Here is an 8,252-nt window from a genome sequence, read left to right as displayed (position 1 = left end):
CGCGGCCTCCCGGAAGCCGGTTCGGTTCTCCGCGGGTGGCGGCGGCTTCCGGCGCCGCGGGTCCGACCAGGCTCGGGGAGCGGCCCCGAGGACCGGCTGCGCCCGGGGCCCTGGCATCTCCGCGCTCGGGCCGCCGCCGGGGTCAGGCTTCCGGTTGTGGGGCGCCGACGCTGTAGGGAGAGAAGAGGGGAGGCGGGCGGAGGAGCTGAAGCTGCGGAGGGGAGAAGAGGCCGATGGGGAGAAAGAAGACAGGGCCCTGGGAGGCGAGAGGAGCTGGGGGACGGTGTAAACTTAGCAGGCACCTGCGAGAGGAGAGGTGGGGAAGCCGGGAGACCTGGACGCGGAGAAAAAAGGAGGGAGGGGGAGAGGAAGGCGGAGGGCAGCCGCCGCAGCTCCTGGTCCGTTTCCTAGGCCCCAAAGGAAGACAGATGAGGGTTTCGCCCTCTAAGAATGAGACCAATTAAGAAAAATCTGACCACATGGGAACATTCCATTTTGTTCAGGAACGTTTTCAAATCTATAGCCTTTAGAATTACAACCACCTATTTGTTCTAGGACTAAACATAACTGACAACTCTGGTTAAATAACAAACTGATTTGCCCTTTCTTTAATATATATGTATAAACATCCGCCTTTTTGCTGTGTACAATTTGTTGAGAAAGTACCAAGAGCAGACCCCAGGGGGAGAGGTCTCATATTACAGGTCCTCCTAATTGTTTAAGCGCCCCTGACAACAGAACTATTTGGTTTTCCCATCCGTGTTTACACTGTCATCTTGGTCTCTGCAGAATCGAGCATTTGTGAGTGGATTTTTATCTGGCTTCTTGGACACCACTTACTGGTAAACCACAGCTAAGAAAGATTTTTAAAGCCTGGCTAGGAGTTAGAGGCCCCTGGTTAAGTATAAAAGCACACACATCGCTTACATTTCCCCCTCCTTTGATGATGGAGTATAGAGCTCCTAAATAGTATGTCATGAAAACAAATTTTTTACATTATTAATAATTTTCCCTAGCTCTGCATACAGGTTGGTGAGCAAATCTTAGCCAACTTGGAAGCTGGCAACTTTCCATGCCCCGTTGCAACAATATCAGCTCCCCGTTTGCCTGGGTCCTGGTGCCTTCCAAATAGGCACAAGAATCCATCCTGATTTTTCTTTTTGTTTTTTTATTTAACGGCTGGTTTTCAGCATTTCTCTCCTCTTGAATTGAAGAGCTCTCTGCCCATTTGTAGCACTCGCAACACTTCAGTTAAAGCGATTTATCTTGTCAAATTGACAATGTCCTTTAAAATCAGCTTTCGCCCATCAATAATAGCTGGTTATAGTTCATGTTTTTGCAAAGAGGTTGATTCTAACTTATCATGGTCAACGTTGTCCCATACACAGCTGAACAAAGTTCTGGTGGATAGCCAACTCCTGACTGTCAACTGTTGACCTCACAACTGCTTCCCCATTGATATCACCATCTGTTGTCATGGGAAAGATTGTCCGATATTTGTGTTAAATGCCACTGAAGTCATTCAATTTCCATGTGGAAAAATAACCCAAAGTAAATTGCCCTGTGAGGTGCAATTTTTCCCAGAGATAGTGAATCCAACAAAACACCCCACCCACCCACACAAAGAAAACCCCCACCAAAAAAAACCAAAAACCCTTCCCCACGCAAAATCACTTATTTTTTCATTCCCTCAGTAACGTATCTTCATTTCATGCATGAAATTCTGCGTGTGTGTGTGTGTGTGTGTGTGTGTGTGTGTGTGTGTGTACGACTCGGGTGTCTCAGGGCCATTCGTTGGGGCTACAGGGAGAGTGTGGAAATGTCTGGTTTCGGCTCCTTTCGCGCTCAGCCCTGGTGGGCTCAACCAGCGCTGCGATCTCCCGCGGGACCCGGGCGCAGGGGGGACCCCGCGCTCCTCAGGGCGCCTGCCACTGCCGCGTTCTGCGCCTGGCCCGCGCAGCTCCCGAAAGGCGCGCTGCGACCCCTTCTGACACTTTCCCTGCTCTGTGATGGAGCAACTACTTAACATGCAAAGTTTTCTCCAGCCTGCCTGGCTCGCTCGAAATCATTTCAGTAGCTGAACTGGCTTCTTTCCGAAAAGGCTGCCAAGACACACAAAACCTTGGGGACACATTTTGCTCCTTGCGAACACGAACACGGACCCGGGGTCTCCTGACTTGCAAACTCTGACCCCTTTCTCATCGCCCCCTCTCCCCAGCTCCCACCCCCCGGACCCCAGCGCCTCTCCCAGGGCTCAGCATTTCTACCACCTTACCTTTTCTCTCCGCCACTGGGGCTTCGGGAGATGATCCAATAATCAAACAGAGGAGCCAGAAAGCTCTAGCTGTCATTTTTGTAGACACGGTTCCGAGGCTCTGAAACTAAGCCTGAGCTTTTTGCTCTTTCTCTCCCCCCACCCCTTCTCCACACCCCCACCCCCGTTCATGCTAATGAGGGGCAGCCTTTGGGGAAACAGGAATCACTCACTGGACAGACCATTGGAACAACACGGAGCCCTGGGTATTTCTCCCACTTCCTAAGGGGTTACGAGCACATGGTGTCCCAAAGTTGTCCCCGCGAATGTCTGTCTTGCCGTGTGTGGGCAATGGTAACCTCAAGTCCTAAACTCTAAAGCCCTATGGGTTTGTGGACTGAGCTGGGGAGAGGAGAGGGTGGAGTGACCGACCAGTGGAGAGAATGAGGGTGTTTGGGGCTGAGGGACAGGGGAGGGGAGAATCCTAATAGGAAGTTTTTTTCTAGATTAAGTCTACAACAAATAGGCAAATTAGTGCTAAGACAGTCTGGGTTTGTGGAAGGGAGGGGATCTCAGATGACAGAAAGTTCATCCCAGAATGTGTCAGGGATTCCAGAGAAACATGTCACTACATCCTAGGTTAGGTTTCGTTAAACTGTTCTACCATATAAATAATATGTATATTCTAGAACCCGAAGGAAAAAAGCCTCAGCAAAATAGCTTTCCTTCTACCTTCCTTCCTTCTTCCCACTTCTTCAATTGAAATTGATTCATCAAGCCTTTTTTTACCCACCAGGTCCTAGGGGACATCTTTTGTGATGGCTCATCAATTCTAGAAAGGTGGGCTTTTTTCCCTTTTTCCTAAGAAAAACTCTTTCACTGCTTAGGTCTGAATTCTTGAAGTGGCTCTGTATATGAATCCTGAGCTAAGGACCCTCTTCCTCAGATGGAACAGAAACAGCATTTGCCGAAGGGAAAAATAAGCTCAGCATAGTAAACCCACAGCCTTCCCGACATGTATCCCATTTCAAGAGCTTCAAATCCAAGAGGAAGTGGAAATGCATTGAGATGAAGGCATTTTATCTGAAGCATCTGAGCCAACAGTGAGATGCAGCTGCTAAAAGAAATAACAAACTTTTACTGAACTATCTTCTGTCTCAAAAATAATAGTGTTAGTGGTCTGACCAGATTCTGGGGGAATCATGTTTTCCAGAAAGACCCTGGAAAACTAGAAGTAGACTAGAAGAAGTGGGGTGGTGAGAGGACTGAACTCCATCATGTTTAAGTTCTTTTGGAGGAACTTAGGATAGGCAGCCTAGACAACCAAAAACATTTGTTACATTTTGTGAAAGAACCCGTAGGTAGAAATTATGAAGTGAGAGGTTCAATTGCATTTGGAGAAAGAATATTCTAAGACCCAAGATCTCCAAGAAAGCAGATTGCTTTGAAGGGTTGTGACAGTGAGCTCTGAACATTTGGGGCATCCAAAGAGAACATCATTCAGGGATTCTATAGAACAGGTTCCTGAATTAGGTGTGTTATGATTTGAGGGAGACAGTGAGGTAAACATGTTCATCTAGAGAAAAGCTGGCTGTCTAGTCACAGGCTGACAATATGTTGGAGGGTGTCATCATGTTCTGTGGTCTGGTCCTCAATTTTCCTCAGCTTGAAACTCAATTTTTGCAATGGATCAGATTTGTGGGGCCAATTCATGTTAACCAAACTCATAAAAAGCAGATGTATAAACCAGAACGTCATTTATTAATATGCAATGGAGACACTATAGTAAAGATGATTTAGAGGTCTAATAATTAATCAGAAGGTTGTTTGTTGAGCACGAGATTGAATTGAATCTGAAGGTGGGTTAATCTTCCTCATTCCAGTTCTAAAGGAGCTAATTCTCTATTTTCTCCAAAAGAATAAATCTCTCCAGTCACTGCAACACTTGAGTACACCAGTCAGTGTCTCCAGTCTCTGGCCAGGACCAGATAAACACCTTGAAATTCATGCTTTGGGAGCCCAGGTAATAGATGTCCTCAGATCCCCTTCTTTCACATGCTCTTTCTTTAAGTCAAGTTGAATAAGATTAATTAGGCTTAAGCTTTCTCAGTTATAACCACATCTCAGACATACCTGCTTGAGATTATATTCAAGTCACCCAGATCCTGTTTGAGGTGTTCCCGAGATTCTTCTGTTGCAGGAATGTTGTGAATGCCTTGCCCTGAAGCCCACACCCTGAAATGTAGAGGCAGAGAGCTGGCTGAATGACTCCCACGGGCTCCTTGAGGCTCCTGGGGTGCCACCAGCCTGGAAGAACTTGCCACGGTCCAGGGCAGCATCTGGCTTGCAGGTTCAGAAACTACACGAATGGTGGAAGGCACACAAAGCTCAGAGACTGAGCTGTGTGAGTCAGAATGTCATTTTATTAATTGACAATAAGAAACCAACTCAGGCAGACAGGAGTGCTCGTGTCAGCCTGGCTAGCATTGTCTTTCTATAAACAAGTCATGCGGGAAGCCAAATTATCATCATGGTGCTTGGTAATATAAACCAGAGCATGGGGAGGCTGTCACGTGATTGGAATGTTTAACAGTATTGGTTTCTCCTGGCCTAATGTGTCCATCTCCACAACAGGTACACGTGTCAGATCGCAGAATCTGAGAACCTACCTGTCTTCCACTTTCCAGCCAATTTCTGGTGTTTCAAGTGTATCTTTCTTTTTTCTTTTTTTAAAGATTTTATTGGGGAATTGGGGGAGGAGAACAGCGTTGGGGAATCAGGGAAGGGGAACAGACAAGCTGCTGTCCTTTTGTTCAGTCTAGTTGTGGAGGACATTGATACACTGGCCCATGTTGGTATTATTGTTGCACTCTTCCTGAATGAGGCAGATCGGTTGCCGGTCTCTGGATGGCCGCTCACGGCGGCTCTTGGCAGCCGGCCACACACGGTAGCCCATGGCAACCCACTGCAGCAGGAGCAGCAGCCTATGCCATCGCCGGCGACTCACAGCAGCCCAGCTCCAGGCCAAGCTGTTGTTCACCATCTTAGCTGTAGAGGGCAGTGTCACTGGCCCTCATGTGGGATCCGAACCGGGGCCCTGCTGCTCAGAGTTGGTGTCCCAAGCCAGCTCTTAACCAATGAGCCACTCAGCCGGTCCTCAAGTGTATCTTTCTGCTTAGCAAATTATTGTTGATCATCTACTATGTGGCTATGTGTTGTATAAGAAAGAACTTGTGCCAGGTTCCTGGCATGGAGCTCCTAAAACCCTTGGAGTTTTCCAAGTGATAGAAATGTCTTTGTTATTCATGACAGGAGTTTATGCTAATGAGGTGACTCTTGGAGGGCCCTTTGATAGCTTCAGGACAGGAGCTAGTCACCGGAAAGACCAAGCATGAGTCTTGGTCAAAACTTTGGGCCAACCCAACCCCTAGGGAGGGGAGAGAGGCTAGAGATTGGGGATGGTCAGTGATATAATCCATCATGCCTACTGGTTTATTGAAACCCCCGTGAAAACTCAGTGGTGCTTCCTGGTGGGTGAACACATTGATGTGCTAGGAGGGTGATTCACCCTGGTCCATGGAGAGAGAACAAGGAAGGTATGCAGTTGGGCCCTCCTACATCTCACCCTACGTGTCTCTTCATTTGCCTGGTCCTCATTTGTATCCTTTATAATAAAACATAAGTATAGCACTTTCCTGAGTTCTGTGAGTCATTGTAGAGAGCTAGCAAACCTGAGGGGGATCGTGAGAACCCCCCAGATTTGCAGCCAGTTGGTCTGAAATGAGGGCAGTCTTGTTGTGGACCAGCCCTTTAACTAGTGGGATCTGCACTAACTCCAGGCGGCTAGAGCCAGAATAGAATTTGCAGTCCACCATTTGGTATCAAAATATTAAGTGCCAGGTACTGTTTTAGAAGCCAGAATTACCAGTCAACATCATTCTTCCAAAAAAGTACAATACAATTGCTTTGGTTTCCATTAGGTAAATTAGGGTCACATCCTAGTTCTGTTTCAGGACCATCTTGATTGGGGCCAAGGTCTCCCCAAATTCTTCAGACTTTCACAGACAGCCCTTAAGTTTACTCCCACAGGCACTGGGCCAGGTCCTGGGATATTAGGACATAAATCCTCCTCTCAAGTGGCTCACAGACTACTATGGGGAATAACATTCAATGAGAGTGTTAAGTGCAATGCGAAAAAGCTGTACCAGTTCTAGAGAAAGCAGTGGTCCACAGGAGATGGAGGCCACGTACAGGTTGCTGGAGATGGCACATAAACTCTGGTTTTAGGAATGACTGGGGTTCACCAGATAGACCAAGGAAGGCAGGCAGCCTGAGGCAACAGCACGCACAAAGGCACGGATATATGAGACGCTACCCAGGCCCAGGAAGCATGGCGGCACGCTGGGGAAGGATCCCCAGTGGGAGAAGGTGCTGGAGAGCCTCCGTGCCCTGTAGACAGACTCACTCACAGAAAAGTGAATCCATGCGTGGTTGTGAGTAGCTGCTTTGTAATTCCTTATTTTCATATCACTCTACATTATTGTAATGGGGAAACTTGAAAAATGAGAAAAGTATAGACATAAGAATTACAAAACGGAAGCCATTTCTTACAACCCCCTTACCACCCCACCCCCCAAAAAAAAAAAAAAAATTATTCAACATTTTAGTACAAGCCCCATTTTCCATACCCCCCCCCCCAAAAAAAAAAAAAACAATCACTGCAACTGCAACATTCCCACGCTGTCCCTTTCAAGCTCTTTCTTAGGTATTATTTTTACACAGGTGCATGGTCCGAGTGTCTACACTGTTTTGGATCCTGTGTTGTTCACATAACACCATAACAGAGGCGCTTCCCCATTTCATGTTTTGTGTATACAATTTTGTACCCAGCTTTTATTAAATTAAATCTGCTAAAATAGTATTACAAACTCTTTGTAAATGTGAACTCTCGTAACTGCCTAACATGTTTTCATTTATTTATTTTTTTTTAAAGATTTTTATTGGGGAATTAGGGGAATAGGAACAGTGCTGGGGAATTGGGGGAAGGGGAACAGACAAGTTGCTGTCGTTTTGTTCTTCAGTCTAGTTGTGGAGGATGTTGCTTCACTGGCCCAAGTTGGCACCATCATTGCGCTCTTCTCTGGCGAGGCAGATCAGTCGCCGGCTTCTGGACGGCCGCTCATTGCGGCTGCTGGTTATATTCAGTAGCCCATGGCAACCCACTGCCACAGGGGCTGCAGCCTATGCCGTCGCCGGCGACTCATGGCAGCCCAGCTCCAGGTTGAGCTGTTGTTCAGCATCTTAGCTGTGGAGGGCAGTGTCACTGGCCCTCATATGTGGGATCCGAACCGGGGCCCTCTGGCATCCCAAGCGAGTTCTTAACCATCGCGCCACTCGGCCGGCCCTAACATGTTTTCATTTAGACAAACCATAATTTGTGAACATTTTGTTCACAAATTTTCCATTTTTGCCATTGAAAAACTTTCTGTGTACCCATCAACAGAGGAATGGCTATAGTGTGATACAGTGGAATATTATAGAGCAGGGTTTCCCAACCTCGGCACTATTGATATTTTGGGCAGATAATTCTTTGTTGTGCATCGTAGGATGTTGACCAGTATCCCTGGCTTTATCCGCTGGATACCAGTAGCAACCCCCACCTCCATTTATGACAGCCTAAACTGTCTCCAGACGTTGCCAATCATGAACCATATTTATTGCTAATACAACAATGAAAATAAATGAGCCACTATTACAAAAGCAAAATATAGATGCATCTTATAAAGATGATATCAAATAAAAGAAACCTGACACAAAAGACTGTATACTATATAATTTCATTTCTATAAGGTTCATAAATAGCTAAAACTAATCTATGAAATGAAAAGACAGGATAATTGTTATCCTTGGAAGTAAGTAGTATGGCTAGAAAGAGTACTGAGGGGGGAAGGGTCTGTGATATTGAAATTTTCTAGAGTGTGACCTATTAATTTTTGAT

The sequence above is a fragment of the Hipposideros armiger genome, unplaced genomic scaffold, assembly GCF_001890085.2.
Source record: "Hipposideros armiger isolate ML-2016 unplaced genomic scaffold, ASM189008v1 scaffold_34, whole genome shotgun sequence".
Lineage (NCBI taxonomy): Eukaryota > Metazoa > Chordata > Mammalia > Chiroptera > Hipposideridae > Hipposideros > Hipposideros armiger.
The sequence above is the reverse complement of the archived record's forward strand: the minus strand, read 5'-3'. Positions refer to the sequence as shown.